Genomic DNA, 15,808 nt, shown 5'->3' with positions numbered 1-15,808 from the left:
TTGGAACCTCAAGATACCATCACCACCAAACTAGAAAACTATCACTTTTTTCCTACATACATCATTCTTGATTTACATCAAAATAGGATCCAACACTTGTTTCTCCTTTATGTCAGCACCAAGAGATGGCTTTTCCACCTCTTGAAAAATTACACCATTAGCCTCGAAATCTAAGAGACGAACTCCAAGATAATTCTAACGATGAATATCCTTCACCAAATCCCGTTTCTCCTTATCCACTTGAGATAAGCTTCCTATGTATAACCTGCTAAGAGCATCAACAACCAGGTTAGCTTTACCTGGATGATAGTGGAGACTCATGTCATAGTTCTTTAGCAGCTCAAGCCACCTCCTATTTTTGAGATTTAATTTTTTTTTTGGTGAACATGTATTGTAGGATCTTATGATAAGAATAAATATCAACATTGACCTCATACAAATAGTGCCATTAGATCTTTAATGCAAACACCACAGCTAACAATTCCAAATCATCAGTTGGGTGATTCATCTCATGAACTTTCAACTAACTAGAATCATAATCAACCACTTTACCATGATACATTAACACACAGCCCAGTAGCACCCAAGACGCATCACAATAGAAAACAAAACCATTGGTGCCTTCAATTAGAGTCAAGGCCAGAGTTGAAGTCTACTTATCGTTTAGCTTCTCAAAATTACGCTTAGAAGCATTAAACCATAAAAATTTCAACTTCTTTTGAGTTAACTTAGTCAACGGGGCAGCAATAGAAGAAAAACTCTCTACAAACCTTCTATAATAATCGGGTAAACCTAAGAAGCTATAAATATTAGATGAGTCGTGGGTCTAGGCCACTTCTTAACTATCTCAGCCTTCTGTAAATCCCACATGACCCTTTTGCTAGAAAAAACATGACCCAGAATGTTATAAAATTCAACCCAAACTCACACGTAGAGAACTTTGCATACAAATATTGATCCTTTAGGGTCATCAACATAACGAGGAGGTGATCAGTATGATCTACCTCACTTTAGGAATGCACCAAAATATCATCGATAAAGATAATGACAAACAAGTCCAAGAACTAACAGGAAACATAATTCATAAGATCCATAAATACAGCCAGGGAATTGGTCAAACCAAAGGACATTACCAAAAACTCAAAATGACCATATCACGTTTGAAAAGAAATCTTACGGATATCCGCCTCCTTAATATTCAACTGATGGTACCCAAACCAAAGTTTAATTTTGAAAAAGAACTTAGCCCCAAAGCTGATCAAAGAGATCATCAATCCTCGAAAGCGGATACTTATTCTTCACGGTTACTTTATTCAGTTAGTGGTAATCAATGCACATTCGAAGGAAACCATATATCTTATGCATGAAGATAACCGGAGCACCCCATAAAGACACAGTAGGAAAGATAAAACCCTTGTCAAGAAAATTTTTCAACTGCTCTGTGAGTTCTTTCAACTCAGTCGGAGCCATTCTATAAGTAGGAATATAAATAAGATGATTGTCCAAAAGAAGATAGATCCCAAAATCAATTTCCCTATCGGGAGGAATACCAAGAAGATCATCAAAGAACACCTCAAAAAATTAACAAACCATAGGGACAGTTTGTAGAAAAGGACCTTTGGATCTAGAATCCTTAACATACACTAGGTGATAGAGGCACCATTTAAAAATCAATCTTCGGGATTTAAGATATGAGATAAACCTTCCCTTAGGCACTATGGAAATACCTGCCTATTCAGTTATCGGCTTACTTAGAAAATTGAAATTGACTTTTTAGGTTCAAAATCAAGAGAAGCATAACACGAATGCAACCAATCCATCCCTAAAATCATATCAAAGTCTAATATGTCCAACTCTAATAGATCCAACAAAGTCTTCCTACCATGAATCGAAATTACATAACCTCTATAGAACCTTCTAGCCACAATGAGTCATCCACTAGGGTGGATACAGGGGGAGGATCAAAAGTACATCTAGATTAAAGCCAAAATGAATAGCCATATAAGGGGTCATATAATAAAGAGTAGACCCGAGATCAAGTAGACAATATACATCATGAGAAAAGAGCTTAATCATAGCAGTAACAAGATAAGGGGATGCATCAGAATCATGGTGAGTGCAAAAAACATATAGACGGTGCTGACCAATGCCAGAGCCAGAAGCAAAAGTAGCACCCTTTGGTGAAGGAGCAGACAAAGTATCAACGGGAATCTTACTTGCCCTAGACGCAACCTTAAAAGGATAATCCCTCTGTAGATGACCTGTCTGGCCATATTTAAAGTACTTATTCTTCCCTTTCTTGCCAAACCCATAATGTACCTAACCATAAAATCTAGAAGAAGGATATGATAGAGCTGACTGAGCCCCACTAGCTGGTAACTAGGCTTATGGCTCTCTAAATACACCATCATAAGGCGAACAATGGTCACCTGAAGGCTTTGGATAAGGAGCACTAGATGTAGAGTAGGAACCCAAACTGCCCCATTATTTCTTAGACCACTTCTCACCATCTTTACCACTTTATTGCTGACCTCCACCCTGATTCAAATGGCAAAACTTCTTATTCTGCCTCTTACTCATCTCTGCTTGCTTCTTCTTTTCTTTCTCCACCTGTTGTATATACACCACAAGTCTAGAGATATCCATATCCTTATTCAATAAGACAGCCTTGCTTTCCAAGATCAACTCTCAGGACAACCCCAAATCAAAATTCCTTATTCTAGCCATCATGCTAGCCACCAATTCAAAAGCATAATACAATAACTAATGAAACTTTAAGGCACACTCCTTTACTAATATCCTGCCTTACTTTAGATTCCTTGACCATTGCCTTTCTCAACTCCTGAGAAAATAAATAGTCAAGTAAAGCACTTGAAAAATCATTCTATAAAGAGGAACCGACAATATCACCCCTAGATTTGTCCCACTCCTCATACCATTGGTACACCATATCCATAAATTGATAAGATACAAACTCTACACCCTCCATGTTTGTAGCTTGCATCACATGAAAGATATTTTTGTTCTCATTAATAAAATTTTAAGGATTTTCTCAACTTTAGAACCAGTGAAAATAGGTAGACTCAACCTCATAAATTAGTCAACCTTAGTGGCCTCAAATAATGAAGCAATAAAAGAAACACACTTAGTCTGGGAGGATACCAACTAGGTGAGAAAATAAATCAACTGGCAAAACTCAGCATTAGGCACATTAAGTTGAGGTTCCCGAGGAGAGATAGGGGAACAAGTAGAGCTCCCTCAGGGAAATTAGAGGTAGCGACCCTGGACTGGGTCTAAACTCCTGGAATTGGATGAGATCCATCCATATAATCCTCAGATGGGATAAAAGATTTGTCATGACCATCAGATCTTCAGGAAGATGTGATCTGAAAATCAAACACATGAGAATTAGAAAAGATTCAAGACCTTGGACTCTATAGCTTGAAATAACACAAAATGAAAGGGAAACATTCCTAAATATCTAGTAGCCTCTCCTTTATAAGTGTAGCATGATACATACCCATAAACGAGACTCTACTTGACATTGCTTTATTGGAAACCTAATGAAACCAAACCTAGGCTCTAATACTATCTCTGTTATGACTTAGCATGCTACACACCCATAAATGAGACTCTACTTGACATGACTTTATTGGATACCTAATGACACCAAACTTAGGCTCTAATACCATCTCTGTCATAATGAAAATCAGAGCCTGGTCGTGAAGGGTATCTCAAGTCCCACATGGATCAGAGATCACCCTGCACCTAACCAAACCAACCACAACACACCTCAAAGTTGGATGAATTCTGAACATATAACAATATAGCTTGCAATAGCTTAAGAAAAATTTAATGTATGTCAATAACTGACGACCGGTGACTGACCGACCAACCAACCAACACTACCCAATAACCACAGTAGTCCAAATAAAGCCTTCTAACAATGAACCAAACCTGAATATTAATAAAGTATTGGGACATGCCCCCAACTATAGCCAAAAACAAGTCTAAACAATTTGAGCCATGAGAGACTAAAATATGAAATTTAGACATCTGATGTATTAAAACTCACCACTTTAATATTAACTCATAAGTTGATCCCAAATCCTAACTGAGTAGGAAATGTAGAAGTATGACCAATTCTTGCATTGTATGGGGGTACAACATTCGAAGATGATTAGCAGTTGGAGTGATAGCATGAAACTCAAGGATAAGGATAATATAATGTCATGATCAATAGTTTAAAATCATTCAAAACTAATGAACATAATCAAATGCATATACATATATACTTCACATTCTGAGATAGAGAACAAGGCTTAATATGTACTTAAAACTTTAACCAGAATTATGTAGCTCAACCATCTTAACATTTACCCATGGGATATATGGGCCCCAGATCTCACCCCCTGGCTGGGGCCCAATGCATTAATCCAAATAAAGCAGAGAATAAACTCATATATATGTACTGGGGACTCGAACCTTCCAATCATATACTATAGTGACTTAAGCGCCCGATCATGTAATGATTTATGAGGGACTCAAACCTCCCTAATTATGAAATAATAATGTGGGGGACTCGAACCTCCCTTTTCACTTTGACCCCTGCATTGGAAAACATGGTTTCCAGTATTGGTCACTCGAACCTCCACTTTTAGGACTCAACTACACAACCCTTATTAGAACCCAATTAAAAAAAGTATCATACATTCCTATTCATTGAACCACATTCCACATTAAGGCATACATTGTTGGTATCATCATACCAACTATACTTGCAAGGTAAGAACAATATGCAAAAACAATTTCCACTAACTTGGGGAAAACAAATCCTTTTTTTTATTAATACAAAGTAGGGGGAAACCGACACCCTTTGTTCATTAGATCTGGCCATTATGTTTCAAATATCTCTTTATATCATGCAAAAGCTCAAGACTAGTTCAATTTTACCAATTCTCGCAATTATCATAATTTAAAAACCAAATTCACAATATAGGGTTGGGGTCATAACCACTTTAAAAGTCATAAGTTTGGGAAAATCACAATTCCTAAGTTCATTGATCATACCCATACACCTACACATTTAAAACCATAATTAAAGCATGGAAATCATATACAAACCATTAGAAAGATTGTTCAATTCATAAGCATTTAGAACCCTAAACCTTTGTTTCAAAACCATTATAAATATCTCATGAACAATACTTTAAAATATGTGTCTTTGCTAAATTAACAATGAGGAAAGAGTAACATGGTTTAAATATCAAGAAATTGAGAAAGAAATAGACCCTTAAGACCTTAGATTACCAACTTGATGAAACCCTAACTTGACTTGCTTGAGGGAATTCAGAGAGCCTTTTGAAGTGTTTGAGAAGTTACTTAGATTGTTTTTGAGTTCTAATGACACCCTAAAGGGGTTATTAGACGTGGGTTTTAATTTGGGTAAGGGCATATGTACAAAATGCCCTTAAATTAAAAGCAAGAAAAGTGTCACCCTTGACTACAGGTCAATCAGAGACTCATAGCCACTTCTTAAGACTCATCACCATGAGTCATAACCAAAATAGTTTATAGGACCCCAACACACTGTTGACCCGATAACTCACTAGTAACACTTATAATGAATCCTTACGACTCGTAAGGTCCAATCATTACCAACACAAAACCAAATTGAGTAAGCTTTGAAAATCCTACGTTTGCCCCCAAAAAATCATAACAAGTCCTCACGGTTCATGGTGAGCCACTAGTACTCAGAGCAGAACTTTGCCACTAAATTTCTTATTTTGTTGTGATTCCATCTTAATGACTCGTTATGAGTCTTTATGACTCATACCCTCAAGTCGTACCCAAGATAGAAACCCTAAAACCCTTTATTGAAAAACTACTACTAAGGTCACTTGACCCATCAAAACATGTTATGACTTATCTAATGAGTGCAATACCCTGAGAATCCAAACCAATATTAGAACCATTCTTCGATCTTAAGAGAAATGAATTATAGTGATTTGGTAGTTTTATGAGAGAGTTTGATGTGTATTAAGGCCTCAAATAACTCCTAGCTATTGGACGAATCAAAATATCCCTTACCAATTGAGTTTTTGAGAAAGATGTTGCTATAGTCAACTTCAAATGAGCATATCTTTTGTTATACTAATAATTTTCCAAATCAAGACCCACCTAATTGTAGATAATTGAGTCATCTTTCCAAATATACTAATTTTACCTTAATCTGATGCGTAGATGAAAAGTTATAGCATTTTTTATGTGAGGAAGTAAGCCACCATGATTGTACCACATTGTGGTGAGTCGTTAAATCACACTCGTCCCTTTTTAGTAGGTCACAATAATTGGACAGTGTTACATAAGAAATTGCGGTAGAGCAAGCACTACGTTGTATTAGAGTGCAAATTCACACTCGTCCTTTTTCCAGTGATGCAACACAATAGCACAACATTATGCTGGAGTGCAAAATCTCACTCGTCCATTTTATAGTGATGCAATGCAATAGCACCGCATCACACCAAGGGGTAAAAATCAGGATTCCAGTAGCAATTTTAAGTTTTAGAAGGGTATTTAAGTCAATTACCCTTCACTAATTCATGAAAATGAAATATTTAACCTATTCTTAGCCTAGTACTCTCATTATTCAGCAAAATTTGTCTCCAATAAAACCCTAAAGCTTCAACTTTCAAGATTAATTCCAATGAAAAATCCACCTAGAACTTTCAAGGATTCTTCAATTAAGGTATGTTAAATGTTCATCCATGGGCCCTTCCACCTATGGTGCCAAAGAACCTCTTTTAAATTTAAAAGTATGATCTTTACTTGTTTTTTTATGAATTTTGTCCATAAGTTCTCATGAATTTCGATTTATACCAAGCTTGATATAAAATTGTTCATGTAATTGAATCCTAAGTGGTTGAATGGTGTTGTTCATTGATTAAATCATAATTATGGATGTTGATATTGAAACCATGATATTACTAGAAGTTTTAAACTATTCCATTGCTTAGCTTAAACTACGAATGTCAAGTGTTTGATGAAATGCCTACAAGAATGAGTTTGGAATAAATGTTTTCACATTATGTCCTTAAAGTTTTAGTATGATCTTGCTATCGAGTCCAGGGGGTTTAAATACCCGAATTTTAGATGTTTACCTAGTTTTTAGCATCTAAAGAATGGTCACAAAATAGTTACAAGTCCTATCATTTCAGCCAGTTACTATAAATAGTTAAAACTAGTCAGTCCAGAGTTCAGTCTCTTTTAGTTGGGAGTAGGATTTAGCACCGAGCGAGTGCAGGGATGGTGGCTTCCCTGTAAGTTAGGAATGAGTTGTTAGTAGAAAACCCTACACTCTAGAACTACATAGCCAGTGTAGGATATGGGGAGTTACCCATCAGTTAAGACTTGACTACCTCTTAGGGGTCACCCATCTTTAGGATTGACACTCTTAGTCCTTCGGGATAGCACATTAGTGGATCCATACAGCCAAGTGTTAGTACTCGTGGCAAGATACTGACACCCTTCAAACCAGGGTAACAGGTTGGACCCTAATTTGCTCATTGGGGTATGTCGATTAAATGATAACTCCTATAGTTTCAGTCTAGTATTCAGCTCAGTAATTTAGTTTTAGATTTACTTGACCATAGCATATAGATACCAGTTATTCATTTATCAGTATTCAGTATTTTAGTTTATAGACTATATTCAGGACATGTTTTATGCTTGGTCATGTATTCTCAGCCTTTACAGATTTTATGTATTTTGCTGAGTACTTCATGCTATACATTCAGTCAGTTATTAATCATGCACGTGAAACCATGTATATTAGCCTAACCTTAGTTAGCATACAAGTATATTCAAATTACTGATCGTACAATCATTTCTTGCGCTATGATATTTAATATCTTATGTTTGAATGCTTAGTTCCCTGATCGCGTATAGACATACCAGATTATCTGTTGTAGTAGTGGTGAGTCCTCATACTTTGAGGACATGGTTTATTTATCTCAGTTTACCTTACTAGTTTAGTATTTTACTAATCAGTCAAATTTAGTTGGGGGTTTATCCCATTAGCTACACAGTCAGTCAATATAGGCTTTTCAGACTAGTACAGATAATTAGTCAGTTATCATCTATTATTGTCAGTTTTTCCAGTCTTGATTTTAGATGTTTTAGAACTTAAAACCTTATGGAATTTTTCAGTTAACTTCTGCGCATGTATTTTATTTCTAGTATGTTATTCAATGCTAACAACAGGTACCAGCTCATGGGTTAGCTTGTGGTCCCTCGGGACTGTAAGTACTGTATGGCACCAAGGGTGTACTCTTAGGGTTTTACAAACTTGGTCTCAGAGCCTTAGGTTTTAAAGTGTCCTAGGGAGTTTGAAAGTCATATTAAGTAGAGTCTTGCGCATAGGTGTGAAGTATGCCACACTTATGGATAGGAGCTTACAAGGAGTTTTAAGAAAAGTCTCCTTTCTTTATATATTCATGTCATATGACTGAGCATGAGCTCATGTTAAACTCTTTGTCTAATCTATTCTTCCTTCCACTTACAAAATATGCCTCCCAGAAAGACAAGCGGAAGAATAAATGTAAACCAGCTAGCTCCTTCACCCATTCAAGAAGATCCCCTGAATGAATATATTTCTCATGTAGAGTTCACAGCTGCATTCACTAATCTAGCTTACTCTGTAGCATCTCAAAATATTCAGCCAGTCGTTATTCTCACCAACCCAGTGACCAATACTGCCGTAGCTAGGATTCAAGACTTTACCCGAATAAATCCTTCTCTGTTTTTAGGATCCAAATCTAAAGAGGATCTATAAAAATTTCTCAACATGGACCAGAAGGTAACAGACATTATAGGGGTGACTTCTAGTAAGAGTGCTGAATTGGCTACTCACCAGCTGTAGGAGCCCATACAAAGTTTAAGTAGTGGAAATAGGATAGAGGCGTAGATACAAGGACTATAAATAGGGAGAAGTTTGTTGCAACCTTCTTAGATAGATTCTTCCTATTAAAGCTGAGGGAAGACAAATGTTAAGAGTTTATAAACTTGAGGCAGGGCAACATGAGTGTGAAGGATTCTTTCCTTAAATTTACTAGGCTAACTAGGTATGCTCCTCGTGTGGTGATTGATAACAGGTCTAGGATGAGCAAGTTCATGTTTAGTGTATCTGATAGTGTGGTTAAGGAGTGTAGGACCGCAATATTAATTAAAGAGATGGACTTAGTGAGGTTGATGGTCCATGCTCAATAGATTAAGGAGAAGAAGACTAAGGAGAGAGAGGGAGAACAAGAGGGCTAGAATAGATAGCTTTAATTTCACTCAGCTAAAGTCAAAGAGTGGAAACCATCCTCAATTTTGCCTAAAATCTTTAGTCCCAACTCTGTCATCGATAGTGCACCAATGTCCAAATTTATAAATGATAATAGGGATAGAGTGCCAGGCACTAAGTCTCAGGGTAGTGTGAACAGTTCTCGGACGAATCCTCTTTACAAGAAACATAGTAGAACCATCAGGGTATTTGTAAAGCTGGCAGCGACATATGTTTTGGGTGTGGTAAGCCAGGCCATAGGATTCGGGAGTATTGGGTGGTTTCTCGGAAGGGAAGAGATGTGTGCCAAACTGGCCAATCTTATCAGTCATCGACTCTAGTAGGTTTTCTATCTTAGCAGGGCACAGTTTCCTAGGCTACTAGTGGTCAACGTCAGAATAGACTTTATGTACTTCAGACCCGATAGGATTAGGAAAGTTCTCCTAATGTGGTTACTGGTATATTACAAGTCTTTCATTTATATGTTTAAGCCTTGTTAGATCCCGGAGCTTCTCTTTCTTTTGTAACCCATTACATAGCTATCAAATTTAAAGTTAGTCTCAAAACTTTAACAGATCCCTTCTTAGTATATATCCTAGTAGGTAAATCTATCATAGCTCGGTGGGTATACAGAAACTGCCTGGTTACAGTGTCTCAGAAAGTTACCTCATTAGAACTGGTAGAATTAGAGATGACAGATTTTAATGTTATTCTCGGTATGGATTGGCTCTATTTGTTCTATGCTTCAGTTGATTATAGAAATAGGGTTATCCTCGAATAGAGGGGTAGTACCATAGTGCTTAGGGGTCAACGTGTTTCATATCTTAGAGTGAGAAAAATGATATCCAAGAAGTGTGTCCATCATCTTGTGTGAGTCAAAGACTCTCGTTCTGAGACTTCCAATCTTGAGTCAGTTCCAATAGAAAGGGAATTTCCAGATGTTTTCCCTGAAGATCTTTCTGGAGTTCCTCCCAAAAGGGAAATTGACTTTGGAATAGACCTTCTTCCTGATACTCAGCCTATTTCCCTTTCTCCATATAGAATGGCTCCAGTCGAACTCAGAGAGTTAAAGAACAATTGAAAGAACTCCTAGACAAGGGATTCATTAGGCTCAGCATTTCCCTGTAGGGCACACCAGTCCTATTCATGCATAAGAAAGATGGTTCTCTTTGAATATGCATAGACTATTGTCATTTGAATAATGTTACCATCAAGAACAAATACCCACTTTCCAAAATCAATGACTTGTTCGACCAACTTCGACATGCCAGTTATTTTTCTAAGATAGATCTCATATCCGGCTATCACCAGCTCAGAGTTAAAGAATATGATATTTCAAAAATGTGATATTTCAAAAATATCTTTTTGGACCTGGTATGGTCACCTCGAGTTTATAGTCATTTCCTTTGGTCTTACAAATGCCGTAGCAGCCTTCATAGACTTAATGAACTGAGTTTTCAAATAGTACTTTGACATATTCACCATAGTGTTCATTGATGACATTCTTGTCTACTCCCATAACAAAAATAATCATGCAGACCACCTCAGAATAGTATTGCAGACTCTTAGAACCCATCAGTTGTTCACCAAATTCAGTAAGTGTGAATTTTGTCTAAGGTCAGTAGCTTTCCTTAGTCATATTATTTTTAGTGATGTCATTAAAGTTGATCCTCAAAAGACCGAAGTGGTGAGAAATTGGCCCAGATTCATTTCTTCATCAGATATCAGGAGTTTTGGGCTTCGTTGGCTATTATCTATGGTTTGTTGAAGGGTTTAAATCTATTTTATCCCCTATCTCCAGATTGACTCAAAAGAAAGTTAACTTTTAGTGGTCAAATTCTTATGAAAAGAGTTTTTAGGAGTTGAGAACTTGACTCACCACAACCCTAGATTTGATGTTACCAGATGGTTCAGATGGGTTTGCTATGTACTGTGATGCTTCCAGAGTTAGTTTGGGGTGTGTTTTAATGCAGAAGGGTAAAGTTATGGCCTATGCCTCTAGACAACTTAAGCCCCATGAAAAGAACTACCCTGCCCATGATCTTAAGCTAGCTGCTGTTGTGTTTGCATTAAAAATCTAGAGGCACTATCTTTATGGGGTGTATGTTGATATGTTCACGAACGACCAAAGCTTGTAGTATGTGTTTTCATAAAAGGATTTGAATTTACATCAGAGGAGATGGTTAGAATATTGAAAGATTATGACATAAGTGTTACATATTATGTGGTCAAGGCCAATGTAGTAGTAGATGCCCTTATTAGACTGTCTATGGGTAGTGTTACTCACGTTGAGAATGATAAGAAAGACTTAGTTCAGGAAGTTCATCATTTGTCTAGATCAGGCATTCATTTGGTTGATTCAGCTAAGGGTAGTGTATGGGTTCAAAATAGTTTAGAAACTTCTTTGGTTTTCAAAGTGAAAAAAAATCAAGATAGGGATCCCAGTCTGGTGAAGCTGAAGGAGTCAGTCAGAGATCAAAAAGTATAGGTTTTCTCCAAAGGAAGAGATGGTGTGTTATGTTACCAAGGTAGGCTATGTGTGTTGGGGGTTGATAAGTTGAGACAGTGAGTTCTTGTAGAAGCACATGGTTTGTGTTACTCTATTCATCCAAGGGCCACGAAGATGTACCACAATCTGTAAGAAATCTATTAGTGGAGTGGTATGAAGAGGGATATTGTAGAGTTTGTAGCTAAGTGCTCCACTTATCAACGGGTTAAGATTTAACATCAAAAGCCCAGTTGGTCTATGCAGGAGTTCAGTATTACCACTTGGAAGTGGAAGGAAGTGAACATGGATTTTGTTACAGGTTTGCCTCATACTTGTCGTCAGCATGATTATATTTGGGTCCTTATGGATAGGATGACAAAATCTGCCCATTTCTTACCAGTCCATACTTTTTATTTAGCCGAGGACTATACCATGATTTATATTAGAGAGTTGGTTAGGTTGCACGGTGTTCCGTTATATATCATCTCAAATAGAGGTACTCAGTTTACCTCTTATTTTTGTAAAGCTTTCTAGAAGGGTTTTGGTACCCAATTTCTCCCATGAAGGGTTAAATAAGTTTGGTAAGAAGGGGAACTTTGTAACCTCGGTTGTGTAGAATAACCTTCATAAAATAAGGCACCCACGGACTATATGGGTCCAGCTCTCCCATAGCTGGATGGGCCCTAGTGCGTGTAGTTGTACGAACTAAAGAATATCCATATCTGTATATGCCATCTTTGGGTACTCGAACCTCCTATCATAATCAAGGTAACTTAGCACCAATATATACAATATGGGTGACTCAAACCTCCCATTCATATATTTATTTAGGGGACTCGAACGTTTCTATCATTTAGACACCCATGTCGGCTAATGCGGTTTCCAGCATTAGTCCTTCGAACTCCAATTTCATGGACGGACTACACAGCCCGCTTTAAATCATATTTAAAACATTCTTTACACATACACATAACCATTATTCCAATTACTTACCAAAGGCATCCGTTGGTATCGTCATACCAACCTCACTTGCAAGTGTATAATATGCCATAGCCATTATCATTCGACTTTGGGACTCAAACCCATTGTCTATACATAGTCACCAATTCAATTTGACATTTAGGGACTCAAACCCATTTAGCCAATTGCACCACTAAGGTTACAATTTAAAACCATTTATGACCCACAGGGTCTTCATGAAAGCATTTACACCATTGGGCCAATGTCTTAGTTCAAATCACAATTCAATTCAATTTATGGCCATCAAGACCTTTACAAAACCATTCATCCTTCACTAACATTCTTATTCCAAGAATTATCTCAAAACACAACTCATCATGTGACAAAATTCTTGTCATAGATATTTTCACAAACAGGTTACGGCATACCATTATCAAACCATTATTTAAGTCAAAAAGCATCATGTTAAGCTTAACCATGACCCATTTAGTAAACCACAATTTCCATGAACCCACATGTCCAAAACATTCATAAAAATATGTATAAACACAAGTGAAATCATGAGAGAACAATACTCAACAATATGTATTCAAACCCACAATCATGGACTTCAAAACCACTAATTATGATTCAAGAACAATATTTAAAACATATGATTTTATGAACTAACAATGAGGAAGGAGTCACATGCCTAAATTATGAAGTTTCACAGAGAGATTTCGATTCTTAGTCCTCTAGATGACCACCTTGAGGAAACCCTAGCCCAAATATCCTAGGGAGATTTCTAGAGAGTTTTTTAGAGTGTTTAGATCTTCCAAAGTGAAGATTAAGGGAAAAAATAGTGTAATAAGATGTGGGTTATTAAGAGCTTAGGGTGGGAAATGTCTAAAATACCTTTATCTTAAAAGCTGTAAAAGACTCGCAGGAGGGTACGGTTGGACCCCCTTACTCGCACCCACATCATACTAGTGGTACCTCCCACTCGTACATTGATCAGAAAGTTGGACATCATATTCTGTCCAATATACGACTCCATAGACTAATGTGTACCCTAACCATATGACTAGTACCCTTTAAGTCGTACCCTAAGCAGCATGTCAAGATTAAACATTGAATAAGATATCGTTTGGACCATACTACTTGTATCATGTACATACGACTTATATGGAATCTTCTCGTACCAAGAATGGAACTTATCCAATATGACACTGACCAACATACGACTAGGGTCCTTGACCCATAGCCATATCAAACGACTAGTATGGTGAGTCATATGATGCATAGATGGTTCAAGACTCGGGAAATTTTTGCAAGGTAGGTCCAAAGTTTGGGGTGTTTCAATCGGGGTCTGTCCCAATTTGTTATTAGTAGTTTAGTGTGTTAAACTTTCTAGAGGATTTATGGATAGTATGCAGTGTTGTATTGTATAGTATTTGTTCATGTAACCCCCTCGTGAGTATATACAGCTCATACTAGATATATTATTTGTTATTATTTTATAATCTTGGCAAAATGGTTCGATGGACCCTTGTACTGTGTCCGTTTTGTAATGTGGACACTTCTACTTACATGTTTTTCATCTGGACCCTTGAACCCACTAAAAAGCAATATTTCAAACCATTTGACCGTTGACCATGCCTATGTGGCATTAAAAGTACTGACTAGGATAAGGCCTGTGTAGGCACGCACCTAGGGTGCGAGTGGGCATCAATTTTTTTATCAATTTTATATTAAAATAGTTTTAAAAAATAAAAATAATATTAAAATTAAAAAAGGTCCTTTTTTCCTACCATTTTTTTAAAATTAAATATATTTTTAAAATTTAAAAATAATAAATTTAAAAAAATAAATAAAACCCCCCTCCCCAAGCACCCTACCCGTCTAGCCCACTCCACCCTTCACCCTCATCCAGCCCCCTCCCCCTACCAAGCCACCACCCCACCCCTCACCCCTGTCCAGCCCCTCTCTCCCCTCCTCCTCTTTCGTTCAGCCACCCCTATGATGTTCTAGTTTTTGATAGAATATTTTACATTTTTTTCAAAGGATAATTATATGTTTTCAAGAAACTAATGTTGTATTTAATACTGGATTTTAGTGTTTTTAGGTTAAGGAGCCAGATGAAGGGAAGACTTGGAAAATGCAGAAAAAGGCCACTTACGGTCAAACTGGAGGATCGTTAGCCATGTGATGAACCGCCAGGGTGGTTGCCAGAGTAAAATAGAAGGGAGTAGTTGAGTTGTCTCATTAACGGTCCAAGTGGAGGACAGTCAACCATTCGACGCACTGTTAACTTGTCCGTCAGGGCAAAACAGAACATGGCATCTTGGAGGATCAAGTGACGGCCCATGCGATGGATCGCCAGGACAGCGACGGTTCACTAACATAACCGTTAACCCTTAATAGAACCTGACATTCTGGAACCATCAGTGATGGTCCACGCAATAGATCGTTAGGCTTTCAACGAGCCACCAGCCTGACTGCCAACTTGGATGCGGCTTTTCTGAGTTTGAATTTTAAATCCTCTGTATCTGGGAACATATAAATACCCAGTTTAGGTTTTATTTAGGTATTTTTTATCATGTTTCCATCTTTGAGACTTATTTTAGCATAGTATTCTCTGAGATTCAAGATAAAATTGTGGATCTAACCATTTCTATCCTCATTTCTACTAAAGATTTAAGAACAATTCTTGTGATTTTTATAAGTGATTTCTGAATTTATCTATGAGAAACATAATGATTTCTTCTTATTCTTCTATTGAGATATATGGGTAAGCACTCATAACTAGGGTTATGGGAGCCTTAATGTGAATAGCTAATTGGGGTTGTGAAAATATTTAATTTCTATGATTAGTGAAAGTTGTATAAACCCTTCTTCACAATAATGACCTTTCTTGGTTGCAAACTTGAAGGCTGAGCCCAAGAACATCACTTGCTCGAATAGAAAAGTGTTTGTTGGGAAAAGAAGAGGTTTACATGAAATTTAAGGGCTTTAACCATTGGGTTAAGGGTTGATGCCTTAACGGGATCAATCCA

At 37.1% G+C, this 15,808-nt stretch overlaps 1 long non-coding RNA gene across 1 annotated transcript in view; it reads left to right on the top strand.

The window, feature by feature from the left end:
- Positions 1-15,446, top strand: part of LOC124887371 — a 47,869-nt gene extending 32,423 nt beyond the window's left edge. The window contains exon 2 of the long non-coding RNA XR_007044978.1: positions 14,869-15,446. This is a non-coding gene — a long non-coding RNA (uncharacterized LOC124887371). The remainder of the gene's footprint in view (positions 1-14,868) is intronic.
- Positions 15,447-15,808: the final 362 nt, after the last annotated feature.

The sequence above is a fragment of the Capsicum annuum genome, chromosome 9 (assembly GCF_002878395.1).
Source record: "Capsicum annuum cultivar UCD-10X-F1 chromosome 9, UCD10Xv1.1, whole genome shotgun sequence".
Taxonomy (NCBI): Eukaryota; Viridiplantae; Streptophyta; class Magnoliopsida; order Solanales; family Solanaceae; genus Capsicum; species Capsicum annuum.
The sequence above is the reverse complement of the archived record's forward strand: the minus strand, read 5'-3'. Positions and strand labels throughout refer to the sequence as shown.